Below are 15,445 nucleotides of genomic sequence, written 5' to 3'. Positions count from 1 at the left end.
GGAAACTGGTGGGGCAGGGGTGTTTGGCATATTTGGCTCATATCCTGGATGTGGATGTTGAGTCTCCCTCTATTTAGTCTATTCCTGTAGTGTCTGAATTCAAGGAAGTGTTTCCTATCGATTTACCTGGTATGCCTCCGGATAGGGATATTGATTTCTGCATTGACTTGGAACCGGGCACTCGCCCCATCTCCATTTCTCCTTATTGCATGGTTCCGACAAAATTAAGGTAGCTTAAAGCTCAAATCCAGGAGCTTCTTGAAAAAGGTTTCATCCGTCCTAGTGCTTCCCCATGGGGGTGCTCCTGTCTTGTTTGTTAAGAAGAAGGATGGTAGTATGAGGATGTGCATAGACTATCAATAGTTGAATAGGGTCACCATTCGAAATAAATATCTATTACCTCGGATAGATGATCTCTTTGACCAGTTGTAGGGTGAGTTAGTTTTCTCTAAGATTGACCTAAGGTCTGGTTACCATCAGCTAAAGATTAGTCCTGAGGATGTACCCAAAACGGCGTTCAGGACCTGCTATGGACACTATGAGTTCTTAGTGATGTCGTTTGGGTTGACCAATGCCTTTGCAGCCTTCATGAGTTTGATGAACGGTGTGTTCAAACCATTCCTGTATTCTTTTGTTATCGTTTTTATTGATGACATCTTGGTTTATTCGAAGAGTAAGGAAGAGCATGCTGACCATCTTCGTATTGTTTTGGGTGTCTTTGGAAAACAGAAGTTGTATGCAAAATTTTCCAAGTGTGAGTTCTGGTTGACTTTAATTGCCTTTTTGGGGCATGTGGTTTCAAAGAAAGGGGTAATGGTAGATCCCCAAAAGATCGAAGCAATCAAGAACTGGGTCCGGCCTAGCTCTGTGGCTGAAGTTAGGAGTTTCGTGGGACTCGCCAGCTACTACCGGCGGTTTGTGAAATATTTTGCTTCTATCGCCACACATTTGACAAGGCTGACCAAAAAGGAAGTGTCTTTCGAGTGGACTGATAAGTGTGAGGAGAGCTTCCAAAAGCATAAGACCCTTCTGACCACATCACCTATTCTGGCACTGTCATTGGAAGGTAAAGATTACATTGTTTATTATGATGCTTCATATTCGGGTTTGGGTGTTGTGTTGATGCATGATAAGAATGTTATAGCTTATGCATCGCGAAAGCTGAAAGTGCATGAGAGGAACTACCCGACGCATGACTTAGAGTTAGCAGCGGTAGTGTTTGCCCTCAAGATCTGGTGGCATTACCTTTATGGTGTCAAGTGTGAGGTGTTTACTGACCTTGTAGTAGTCTGCAACATGTATTCACTCAGAAGGACCTAAATCTGAGACAATGAAGGTAGATGGAGTTACTCAAGGATTATGATGTTACCATCCAGTATCATCCGGGTAAGGCTAACGTGGTGGCAGACGCACTAAGCCGGAAGGCTGTGAGTATGGGTAGTCTAGCTTGCTTGGGTGTCCAAGCGACATTTGGCAAAGGAGATTCAAACCTTAGAGTCTAAGTTCATGCAGTTGGGCATCTCAGAAGAAGGTGGGGGTGTTGGCCAACATTGAGGTTAGGCCTACTTTCATTGAGGATATCAAGGCCAAACAATTTGAGGATGAGAGTTTAAATGAGCTCAGAAAGAAGACAGTGTCTGGCAAGGCACAAGATGCGGCTCTTGATGTAGGTGGTGTGCTCAGTTTTAAGGGAAGAATTTGTGTTCCCTGAGTGGATGACTTTTGATTCAGAAGATGTTGACAGAATCTCATGGTTCGCAGTATTCCATTCATCCGGGTGTGACCAAGATGTACCGAGATTTGAAACGACTTTATTGGTGACCTACATGAAGAAAGTAATAGGTAAGTTTGTGGATAAGTACCAAAATTATAAGTAGGTAAAGTATGAACATCAAAGGCCTGCAAGTTTGCTTCAGCAAACGCCAATCCGTGAATGGAAGTGGGAAAGAATAGCTATGGATTTCGTGGTTGGTATTCTCAAGACCTTGGGAAAGTTTGATTCCATTTGGGTGGTGGTTGATAGAACTAAGTCATGCCACTTCATTCCAGTCATAATAGACTATAATGCTCAGCAGTTGGCTAAGGTTTATGTGAAAGAGATAGTAAGGTTGCATGGGGTTTCCCTTTCTATCATCTCGGATCGTGGTACGCAGTTCACATCCAAGTTTTGGGGAAAATTGCATGAGGAGTTGGGCACTCAACTCACTTTTAGCACTGCTTTCCATCCACAAACGGACAGGCAGTCAGAGAGGACGATTCAAGTGTTAGAGGACATGTTGAGGGCATGTGTGATTGACTTTGGAGGGCATTGGGATAAGTTCCTACCTTTGTGTGAGTTCTCCTATAATAACAGTTACCACTCCAACATTGACAATGGCACCATTCGAGGCACTTTATGGGAGGGGATGTAGATCACCCATAGGGTGGTTTGAGGTTGGAGATGTGAAACCTTTGGGGGTTGATTTGGTGAAAGATGTTCAGGATAAGGTGAGAAACATCCAATCTAAAAAGTATGCTGACCGTTAGGTAACAGACATGACATTTCAGGCTGGTGAGCAAGTTCTTCTAAAAGTGTCACTCATAAAGGGGATGATGAGATTCGGCAAGAAGGGCAAGCTTAGTCCTCGATACATCGTGCCATTTGAGATTCTTGACTGTGTACGGCTAGTGGCGTATATGTTGGCTTTACCGCCTAGCCTATCTGGAGTCCATCCTGTGTTCCATGTGTCCATGTTGAAGAAGTATCATGGGGACATAGATTACATCATAAGATGTGACTCAGTTTTGTTAGTACTATGAGAAGGAACCAGTTGAAATTCTTGATCGTGATGTCCAAAAATTGAGTACCAAGGAGATAAAGTCCGTGAAGGTTAAATGGAAGCATCACCCGGTTGAGGAAGCTACTAGGGAAACCAAGAAGGACATGCGAGACAAGTATCCCCAGTTAATCAACAATTCAGGTACTACTCTACTCTTGCCTTGGCCAGTTCTCCTAGTTTATCACTCGGGCACGAGTGATGGGTAAATTGGTATATATTGTAACGACTTGTTCCCATTGTTATGGAAAAGCCAATGGGGAAGGAATTTGGGCCAAAAAACTTCTGAGTAGTGACTTGGAAATTTCTAGCCTAGGCCAGACTAGTACGAAATCTGAGTCAGGTGAGGTCTAGGACAATATGGTAGTGAATGGAGGATTTAATTATGAATTTGATTACATGAGTGGATAGCCAAGATGTTAAGGAGCCTGTACGGCATTACGAAATTGAATTCGGGCGAGTAGAACTCCCGAAACTGATCTTGGCGTGAAAGTGTAGTTTTAGAACGTCTCGGTGCAAGCCGCCGAGCAGGATTAATCCCACCAGGGTGGGGCCGCTGTGGCAGGTTGGGGTCTGCCGTGGCGGGCCAGTCGCGACTTAAGTCGGGGAAAAACCCTAATATTGTTATTTTCTTCAAAACTTCGTTCTTAAGAACTAAGGGACGACCCAGGGCAGTTTCTTGACAGATTTCCATGACTTCTAGTGCTAAAGGTAAGGAAATTACTCCCCTAATTCGTATTTCGATTCTTAGAGCTTAGAATCTTGGGTAATTATCATTGGGGGAAGGTTTTGGCCTGAAGTTAATGGTGGGAAAAACCCTATCTGAACATTAGGATCATGGGTTAATAAGTTTGTTATTATCCGGGTAAATTAGACCTTGTTTAGTGATCCTTGCATTAATTGCTTGTTGATTAGTAGAGTTTTGGTACAATGACTTTCAGTTATAGGGGTTGACTTCCGCGATGTTTATGCTAGTTGTTTGTTTAAACCTTCGGAGTTTATGGGAACTCCATTTTTAGTTCGGCATTTAAACCTACTTTCGTATCTTTAAATGTTTTAGTCTCTTAAAAATTACTTAGACGGGTTGAAGTAATGGTTCTCCCACCGGAGGGTTAGTGTGGGTGCCAATCATGGCGGTTTGGGTCGTGACATGTTTAATCATATACATCTTCTTTTTATTTACTAGTGTCATTTCTTTGAAGATATAAAAATAAGGAATAAAGGATTTGATATACCCCTCAACTTAGTTATGAAAGTGACTCATATATACATACCCTTATTGTTATACAAACGGCTCACATATACCCCTACCATTACAAAATGAGCTCACATGTACCCTTTATTTAACAGAAGTGAAAAAATTAGTTATAAATTTATATTTTTTATTTATATATTTTTTTAAAAAGTCATGTAAGGATACATATAGAACTAGGTAATTTGCCCGCGCTTCGCGTAATCATAAAAAATAATTGCATTAAATTTGCAAATAATCCTTTACTAATATTCATACATTAAAAATAATATAAAAAATTGGTTCTTAAAAAATATTAGCAATATTCCAACATGAATTTGATTATTTGTCATTATTACATAACTCAAGAACCTCTAATGAATGAATTATTGAGGAAATAACAAATCATTGACACACACACAAAGGCATTTCGTAAGAAAAAGAACACATTTAAGTTGCATATATTATACACTTGTGATATGTCTCGGGGAAAATTCAAAACTTTGTTAACATATTCAAAAAAGAAATTACTCTTGAACATGAAAACAATTATAACTTTTGAACTTGCATAATGAATTTCTTTAATTGATAAGTGAGAAACTTCATATCTATGTAAAAAAAGATAATATGTAACTTATATATAATACTTTTAAGTTATAGAATTTTATATAGAATATCAAAACATGAATTCTTGAAACTGAGTACGATAATTATTTTCTGCACGATGAATATACCTATTATATCTGTATATGTTCAATATAACTGGAGACATGAACTTTGTAGAAACATAAACAACAGAGTTTAAAACATGTACTCAAAAACAACAATTAATATCATAAGCATAAATTAATAACTGTAAAAAATTACTAGGATATGTAAAAATAGAATGAAATAGAAAGGAAAAAATCAATTCCACTGAATGCACAGTGTCCCCTTAAGAAAATTATTCCTCTCTAATACCTGAGGTTTAAATAATTAGATCCTCTCAAGTTGAAACAGTTTTATTCACCAATGTATTGATACAAAAACAATGGTGTCAGTAAGCCACTCAATAGGAGCAAACTACACGAATATTTAAATGTGCAATAGAAGAAGAAGAAGTTCAGAATTTTCGTTGCTTTATAATGAGAGGAAATCTCTCTATTTATAGACAATAAAGGGTAGTGTGAACAAATGCTTATTATCCCTTATCGGAAAGGTCACAAATCTTTGGAAAAGTCACAACAATTCGGAAAGGTCACAACCTTTGATAAACGTTACAACCTTTCATAAAAGTCGCAACTCTTCATAAAAGTCACTACTTTTCATAAAAGTCACAACTTTTCAATAGGAAAAGGGGAAAAACTAGTTTTGGAAATAAATAAATTAAAAGGGAATCTTGATTTGTGGTGGCGCCATGTAGGCGGGCATATGGTTCTCTTTTATATATATCCTAAGTAATTTGCCCGCGCTTCGCGCGGTCATAAATAATATTTGCATTGAACTTGAAAATGATCATTTACTAATATACATACATTAAAAATAATAGAAAAAATAGGTTCTTAAAAAAATATTAGCAATATTCCATCATGAATTTGATTATTTGTCATTATCACATAACTCAAGAACCTCTAATGAATGAATTATTGAGGAAATAATAAATCATTGGTTCTTTAATCAAAATTAAAAGGAAAATAAAGAATAAAATAAAAATATATATACAAAGGCATTTCGTAAGAAAAAAGAACAAATTTAAGTTGGATAGATTATACACTTGTGATATGTCTCAGGGAAAAAATTAAAAATTTGCTAACATATTCAAAAAAGAAATTACTCTTGAACATGAAAGCAATTATAACTTTTGAACTTGCATAATGAATTTCTTCAATTGATAAGTGAGAAACTTCATATCTATGTAAAAATAGATAATATGTAAGCTTATATATAGTACTTTTAAGTTATAGAATTTTATATAGAACATCAAAACATGAATTCTTGGAACGGAGTACAATAATTATTTTCTGCACAATGAATATACCTATTATATATGTATATGTTCAATATAACTGGAGCCATGAACTTTGCAGAAACATAAACAACAGAGTTTAAAACATGTACTCAAAAATAACAATTAATATCATAAGCATGAATTAATGACTGTAAAAAAAAAACCAGGATATGTAAACATAGAATGAAATAGAAAGGAAAAATCCAAGTCCACTGAATGCACAGTGTCCCCTTAAGAAAACTATTCCCCTCTAATACCCGAGGTTTAAAGAATTAGATCCTCTCACGATGGAATGATTTTATTCACCAACGTATTGATACAAAAACATGGTGTCAGTAAGTCACTCAACAGGAGCAAAGTACACAAATATTTAATTGTGCAGTAGAAGAAGAAGAAGATGTTCAGAATTTTTGTTGCTTGGAAATGAGAGGAAATCCCTCTATTTATAGACAATAAAGGGTAGTGTGAACAAATGCTTATTGTGCCTTATCGGAAAGGTCACAACTCTTTGAAAAATTCACAACCCTTCGAAAAGGTCACAACCTTTCATAAACGTCACAACCTTTCATAAAAGTCGGCACTCTTCATAAAAGTTACAACTTTTCATAAAAGTCACAACTTTTCATGAAAGGGGAAGGCTAGTTTTGGAAATAAATAAATTAAAAGGAAATCCTGATTTGTGGTGGCGCCACATTGGCGGGCCTAGGTATTGGCACGGGTCCAATATATATTACTTATTTTGTTTCAATTTATGTAACATATAAATGACATTTGAATAGTCAATCATTTTTTTAATATATAATTTGTGAATATTGTAAATTATTAATTGTTATGATTTATAGTACTTTTTACATATTTTTTAGATAATATTATTCATTCTTTCCCAAATTATGTGATGTAGAATTTCGAGAGTCGGACAATTATTTTTTGTATGTCTTTTAAAGTTATTGTGATTTGTAATAGTTTTAACGTCATTTTCAAATAAGATTTGTTACTATTTTTGTCTCAATTTATGTGACACTAACATAATTTTGAGAGCGAACCAAGTTTTTTATATGTTTTTTTAAAAAATTTTAAGATATTAATTATTGTGATTTATAATATTTTTTAGTCCTTTTAAATGATATATGTTACTTCCTTTGTCCCAATTTATGTGGCACACGAGTCAATCCAATTTTTATATGTCTTTTAAATATTGAAGTTGCTAATTATTGTGATTTATACTATTTATTTATTTAACTTTGTTTTCTTACTTTTCTTTTTCAATCGATTAGAAAATTTTGAAATTCAATTTTAAGTTGAATTTGAAGAAACATTCAAAAGTTGTTTTCACATTTTTCACTTTAAATTCGTCATCAAAAATATAAAATAATTCTAATATGTAATTATGATCAAATATAATTTCGATTTTCAAATATTATTTTTTATTTTTAAAAATAGAATTAGTTCTTTTAAATACCCATTATTTTCACCTTTACTATATTTTCATTAATGAAATATTAGGATTTAGGAACGTAATTATCATCATTTTTAATAAATAATTTACCATGAAATCAACAAAGTGAAAAAGAAGTTGTGACGCATGTAATGAAAGAGGAATGGAGTTGGAATTCAAAAGCAAGAGGTCCATATATATGTTATATACAGAAAGAGAATAAATAAAAATCGATGTAAAGGAAATTGAAAGTAGAAAAAAGAGGGATAAGGATGGTGGGCCCACATGCAGCATTTCTTTTCGGCTGAAGGAAAATAGGAAATGGTAAAAAGCAAACATACAAGCTGTTTTTTAGTCAAAATATGAGAAAGTACAATTTTTGAAGCAATAAAGTATGATTTATTTAAGCATAATAATAGCAATATACCAAAATTACCCCTAACTAGGGAAGCGAGCATGTCGACGAACAACTGCTTCCCTTAGCCTCTTAAGAAATATACCAAAATTACCCCTGGCTAGGGAAGCAAGCATATCGACAAACAGTTGCTTCCCTTTAATCTTTTTCATACATAAATTATTTTTTGACTTCTTTTATTATAATTATTTGAGTTTCTTATTCTTATTTTATTTTTTTCTTTCATTCTTTAGTGTAAAGAAAAAATTTAAAACTAACATTTTTGTGACTATACTATAATTTAAAATTATTTTTTGGCTATGTTATAATTTAGTTTTGTATTTGAAAAAACATTAGGTCATTTATAATATAAATTTTACAAGAAAATTCGTGAAACATAAATAAATTTGACCATCAAAATAATAAATTTAAATTAGTCATTAAAATAAAATAAAAAATACGTGTGAGGGGTATTAAATATATCCATATTTTAAAAAAAAGATTAATTATTTTTTTAAAATTAAAATTAATATTTTCACTCCCTTTGGAAGAAAAGGGTATATGCATGTGAGTTATTTGTATAACAGTATGGGTATATATGTGTCACTTTCATAACGAAGGGTATATCATCTCTAAATGACAATGTTGAGGGATATATTAGGCCCTTTTCCCTAATAATAATAATAAATAATACTTCAAAAAAATTATAATATAATTTTATGATTCAAATTTTTTTTTTATTTTTTTTTAAAAACTATCTCAAAATATTGTAACGTTATTTTTTGGTGAACAATTGGCAAATGTTTTTTTGTTGTGACCTTATGTAGGACATTTACTACAAGTAGGGTTGGGCATAATTTGGTCAAAATTGAAAAAATCGACTAAACTGCTTTTTTTTTAATTTCAATTTTGGTTTTCAGTAAAATCGGTCTATTTCGATTTCAGTTTTAAAAATCTCGGTAATTCGGTTAGGTTTTCAATTTTTAATATTTTTTTCGGTTAACCGAAAAATTGAATTTATGTATTACATTATACATTACCACATATATATTTTTGGGTAAATCACATAAATATGCACTTAAAAAATATTTATCATCTATGGCAATATAATTTTTCTAACTAAATATAACAATTTTTTAGAATTAAAAAATTATACGGTTTATCTTCCTTCGCCTCTTTCTCTTCCCTTTTCTCTTCCTCCTCTTCTTTTTTTATTTTTCTTCTTCGTCGTCTCTTTCTGTGTCATTCTTTCTCTTCCTCCTTTTTTTTTGAAATTTTCATTTAAATTATTGTTTTTAAATCAGTTTTTGCTCATATTTCACTATTTTTATCCAAAAACACGACGAGAAGAGGAATAGAAAAATAAAAAAATTGTACAATATCATGTTCTCAAATAGAACAAATCTTTAAAATTATAGAAACAAGAGTTCACCATTGATGGTCATTATAAAGCTTCAAATTTTGAATTCATTATTTGAATTTTACGAATTTGTGATTAGTTTGGATTGGTTGTTCCTACAAATAATTGAAAATGTCGTTTGGAGTTTACATCTCAATTTTAAGAGGGCTTGGTTAAGTTTATAATTGATTTTAGGAGAAATATTAGATTGAACCTCGAAAAAGGGGAAGTTTATGGAACGGTATCGCGATTGTATTAAAGTTGTATTAGATATGTTTCCTAATTGTATTAAAATCATGAACAATACATTTATAATACATATTACAAACTTCACTCCTTTTTTAGTGATATCAACCAAAATAATTTAAGTAACACACTTGTATTGCATTTATAACATATGCACAATACATTTGTAATACATATTGCAAACATCACTTATGTTCTTAGTGATACAAACTAAAATATTTTATAAGACACATATAATACATGTTTTATTCATGAATAATACAAGTATAATTCAGTCTATAGATTATTGTTTGTCTTTCGTTAGTTATGTTTTTCATTTATTGTTAATTTTCTCTTCTAATTCAACTTTAATATTGTGTAATACACTTTTAATGCAAATTTAATTCATTTTGTAGTTTATTATTTGTTACTATTAGATTACTTGTTTAATTCATTATTGATATAAGTTTAATTCACTCTATAGATCATTGTCTCGTGTTTCATTAGTTACATTTTTTATCCATGCTTAATTCAACTTTAATATTTGTATATGCACTTTTAATACAAGTTAATTCATTTTGCAGTTTATTGGTTGATTTGTTATGATTGAATTACTTGTTTAATTCATTATTGATACAAGTTTTATTCAGTTTACAAATCACATAATGCTCTTTCGTTTGCTACATTTTGCATCCATGTTTAATTCGCTTCTAATTCAACTTTAATATGTGCGTAATATTTTTTTTTATTTAAGTTTAATTCATTTGGCAGTTTATTATGTTCCTTCATTTTTACAAATAGATTACTTGTCTAATTAATTATTGATACAAGTTTTATTCAGTTTACGAAGCATTGACTGCTCTTTCGTTTGCGATTAGTTTGGATAGGTTGTTCCTACAAATAGTTAAAAATATCGTTTGAAGTTTATATCTCAATTTTAAGAGGGTTTGGTTAAGTTTAGAATTGATTTTAGGAAAAGTATTGGATTGAAGCTCGAAAAGGATGAAGTTTACAGAACTATATCGCATTTGTATTAAAGTTGTATTAGATATGTTTCATAATTGTATTAAAATTGTATTAATATCATGAACAATACATCCTACATTTATAATACATATTGCAAACTTCACTCCCTTTTTAATGATATCAGCTAAAATAATTTAGGTAACACACTTATAATACATTTATAATACATGCACAATACATTTTTTAATACATATTGCAAACATCACTCACGTTCTTAGTGATACAAACCAAAAGTAATTTATAAGACACATATAATACATGTTTTATTCATGAATAATATATTTATAATACGTATAGCACACTTCACTCATTTATTACGGATACTAACAAGAATAATTTAGGTAACACACTAATAATACATTTATAAGACATGCACAATACATTTTTAATACATATTGCAACCATCACTCATTTTCTTAGTGATAAAAGCAAATATAATTTATAAGATGCATATGATATAAGTTTTATTCATGAATAATATGAGTTTAATTCAGTTTATAGATAGTTGTCTTGTCTTTTGTTAATTACGTTTTTCATTCATTCTTAATTCTCTCTTCTAATTCAACTTTAATAATTGTGTAATTACAATTCTAAAGCAATTTAATTTATTTTGCAATTTTTTGATTTATTTTTTACTATTGGATTACTTGTTTAATTCATTATTAATACAAGTTTAATTTACTCTATAGATCATTGTCTGGTCTTTCATTAGTTACGTTTTTTATTCATGCTTAATTCTCTCTTCCAATGCAACTTTAATATTTGTGCAATACACTTTTAAATATAATTTTAATTCATTTGTAATTTATTGGTTGATTTGTTACGATTCAATTACTTGTTAAATTCATTATTGATACAAATTCATTTAGTTTACAAATCATAGAATGATCATCTTTCGTTTGCTACATTTTGCATTCATGTTTAATTCTCTTCTAATTCAACTTTAATATGTGTGTAATACATTTTTAATTCAAGTTTAATTCATTTTGCAATTTATTATGCCTCTTCATTTGTTACGATTAAATTATTTGTTTAATTAATTAATTATTGATACAAATTTTATTCATTCTACGAATCATTGACTACTCTACAAAAGAAAGTAGAGAGAGAAACAAAAGAAAAAAAAAAGCAACAGAAAGAGTGAGAGAAAAAGAGCAGCAAAAGGAAAGCAACAAAGAAAAAACAACCAAAAGAAAGTAAGAGAGAAAGAGCAACAAAAAGAAAGGAGCGAGAAAGAGAGAAAAAAATAAAAAGCTGAGAGAGAAAAAAAGAGAAAGAGGCGAGAGAAAGAAAAATCTAATAAAATATATAATATTGTTATATATTGCTATAAATGGTAATAATTAAAGAGTATATCTAAAATAAGTAATTATTTTAAAAAAAAGATCCAGTCAAGTAATTAATTTTATATTTTTTATGCAACTACTCAGTTCTCACTTCTGAAGTCCAACCATTACATTATACATATCAGTTATCCCTATTTATCCCTAATTCACACCAAACAATCGTGAAGAAAAGGGAAGAACAACTGCGAGCCATTGACCTAAAGTGTCACTTTGTTATTTTGATGGTTCTCTTTTTGTACTACTGTTGATGTCTAATACTCTTGTTTTCTTAGCCTTTTGTTGCATCTTGAACTTGAAGTGTCACTTTGTAATTTTGCTTTTGAATAGTAAATTAGTGATTAGCGTTTCATCATTCATCTATTTGTTAATGTCTTACTGATATTCAATTACTGCAGATTCCCACAGGCAATAAGCACTAAGCAGTGTAACTTGCATTTAGATTTTGCATTGGGGGTGGGGGATGTGGGGTGGGGTGGGTTTAAGGCTATGTGGAGCGGGGAGGGTTGAAGTGGGTTTTAAAAAAAAAAATTAATGCAGGGTGGGGCGGGTTGCGGGTATAAGTGATTTTATGTGGGTTCAAACTTAATTTTAACCTTTTAGATGTTATAAAAGTGATAGAACATTATTTATTAAGATAATTTCTATAAAACTACTAAAATATTCAAGATAGTATATGAAATGGTTCAATAAAAAATAATACAATTTCTTACATGTTTCCCAATTGAGAGTTAAATCAAATTTTAATATATTTTAAGTACGTAACTTTAAAATATTAGATGTTATTTTTCATGTCCCAATTTATACTTGGCACATGTGAAATTTCAAGAATAAATCAAATTTTTAATATGTTTTTAAATATTTTAAGTTGTATAGTATTCTTAAAGTAATTTTTAGATAATAGATGTTATTCATGTTGTCCCAATTTATGTAGCACAAGTGAAATTTCGAGAGTTAATCACATTTTAATATGTTTTTCAAATATTTTAGGTTGTTAAAATGCATGACTAAACTAATTATATAAAAATACAGAAGAAAAATGTCATAAACTTTGTAAAAATTAATTAATATAACAACATAGGAGTAAAATGAACAACGAAATAAACTAATGTTGCCACAAAGGTTTGAATTACAGACCTTTGACATATAATGCCAAGCTACAACCAACAGGACAAGTAGCTGAATTAGTGGTGAAACACACAACTGAAGAATACATATTGAAGCCCAACTGTGTGCTTAGTGCCACTTATATATTAGTAGTAGATTTATTATGTTATTCATAAATATACCAACTACCAATTACACTAAAACCAATTTAACTGCAATTATTTGATATATCAATCTTCATATAAACATCAGGTTATATTTATATAATACGATACATATTGTGGTTTATAATTGGTGCCCAACTACTTTTCAATCCAAGAAAAGGACATTTTGGTCAACACTATGTAACACAATTATTCTTAGCACTAATGTCATTTACAAATATATCAATTAATATTTTGCAAAAAATTAATTATTCTACAATATATTGAAATATCAAAATTTTATATACTCACCGATTAATATTTATATAAATTGGTGTAATTTGTGGTTTTACAGTTGATGACCACTACTATTCAATCAAAAAACACGAATCACATCTGCATTTGAACAGTGGTGTACCCAAGTTAATCTTAGCTATGATGTTATTCACAAATATACCAACTACTAATTCAAATAGAATCAATTTACCTACAATTATTTTAACAAATTAAACTTCATATAAGCATTGGCTTATGCTTATATAAAGTGCTATGAATTGTGATTTTTAATTAGTGGCCTACTATTGTTCAATCTAAAAAAATGAAGTTTTGACCACAATAAGCCATTATTAATCAATTCAAAAAAATAATACACTTTCTAATTTTTTTTACAAAATTAGAATAAACGTATTTGACTGTAACGTAATCCCTCTCGGTGCTAAGTCTAAATCCTAATGGAATAGATAGGAAGTCAAATATCAATTTAACATAGAAAATGCAATGATCAATACCAATCCACATCTTTCAAAATAAAAACATAGAATAGCTCCTTAAACATAATTCAACATAGATGAGAAAACCTTTAATTTCATCAAAGTGAATCCATATGCGAGAAATATCTTTCACAATCACGATCATAATAGCATGTGAGAAAATCTCTCAAAATAGCATTGATACTTTCCTTTCAAAACATCCTTACATTCATTTATAATAACTTCATAAAGACATACATATCTTCATAAATCTCATAATTCATAGGTTTATGAGTTCATCATAACTTCATAATTGAAAATCATAATTTAGGAATGGGTCAATAGAATTTCAACTGCATATCATGTATTAACATTGAATCATGCATTAGAAAATGTAACACCCTGAAAATTTCTAAGTTAAGACTTGAACCATTCTTCATTTACTTGTAGGGTCATATCGGGTGATTCATAAATTACCCATATGTGTAAAGATAAATTCTTTAGTGTGAGAATGATTTGAATATGAATTAAGGTCACTAGAATCCCCTAGCACAAAGTAGAGTTGAAAGTTTCCTTATCGATTAAGTTTTGATGTAAGATTTTACTTAGGTCAACTTCAAATGATCATATCTCTTAGAATATAAAGAGTTACATGGCCCATAACCTATCAAATTAAAGGTGTTTGAATCCTCTTTCCAACTCCACCAATTTTGCGTCAATCCAATTTCTGAGTAAAAAAATATGACCATTTTAGTATCTGATATAGTGCAATGACGAATTAGCCGACGGGAAAACATTAAAAAGGGTCTTTTTGTCTTTTTGCCTCTAAGAAAACCCTAAAAGAATTTCTTTACTAATTAAAGACCCTAAACAATCAGATTTTCATCTTTTAATGCATCATTCTCTTCTCTCTCATACCTTAAGACAAAACCCTAAGGGAAAATCAAAGTAGAAGACTCCATTCAAGATTCTTCTTCAAGGTAAGTCTTTTTTCAAGAATTCCATTCTTTTCAACTCAAATTCCTCCATACAATTACAAATCATTAATAAAAATCATAATTCTTGGCCATAGAGATTTCAAGAAACTAATTCAAGAATATCATGAAAGGTTTTCTTGATTGTTTACCTTCAAGCTAGGGTTTCAAGACTTCTAATCAAGTTTCTTCTACAACCTTGTTCTTTCAGGTATGTAAGGCTATCATAGTGTTGGAATAGTTCGTCCTCATGCCCTACATCTACTTTCATATCAGTAAAAGAGTAATCTAGGATTCTTTCCCTAGATTTGAGTATTCTTGAGATAAGTTGATTTTGAGTTCTTGAATTCCTGATTCTTTTGAAATTCTATTCCTAAGTATTGAGTTTCTATATTGTTATTGAGATCCATGAGTTGATTTGTTCATGTCTATAATTCAGCATGAACCCTATTATGAGTTATATCTTGAGAAGATTTTTTAAAGCCAACACTTGAGTTTTAAACTGAGTTTTTGAGGAAGTAAAGATGAGTTTTGAGAAAAAGTTTAAAGGTTCTATTTCATAAAGACTTAGGAGTTTCTAATGTTATTTTATTCATATATACATATACATTTGTAC

The sequence above is a fragment of the Solanum tuberosum genome, unplaced genomic scaffold, assembly GCF_000226075.1.
Source record: "Solanum tuberosum cultivar DM 1-3 516 R44 unplaced genomic scaffold, SolTub_3.0 scf00199, whole genome shotgun sequence".
Lineage (NCBI taxonomy): Eukaryota > Viridiplantae > Streptophyta > Magnoliopsida > Solanales > Solanaceae > Solanum > Solanum tuberosum.
Note: the sequence above shows the minus strand (reverse complement) of the source record.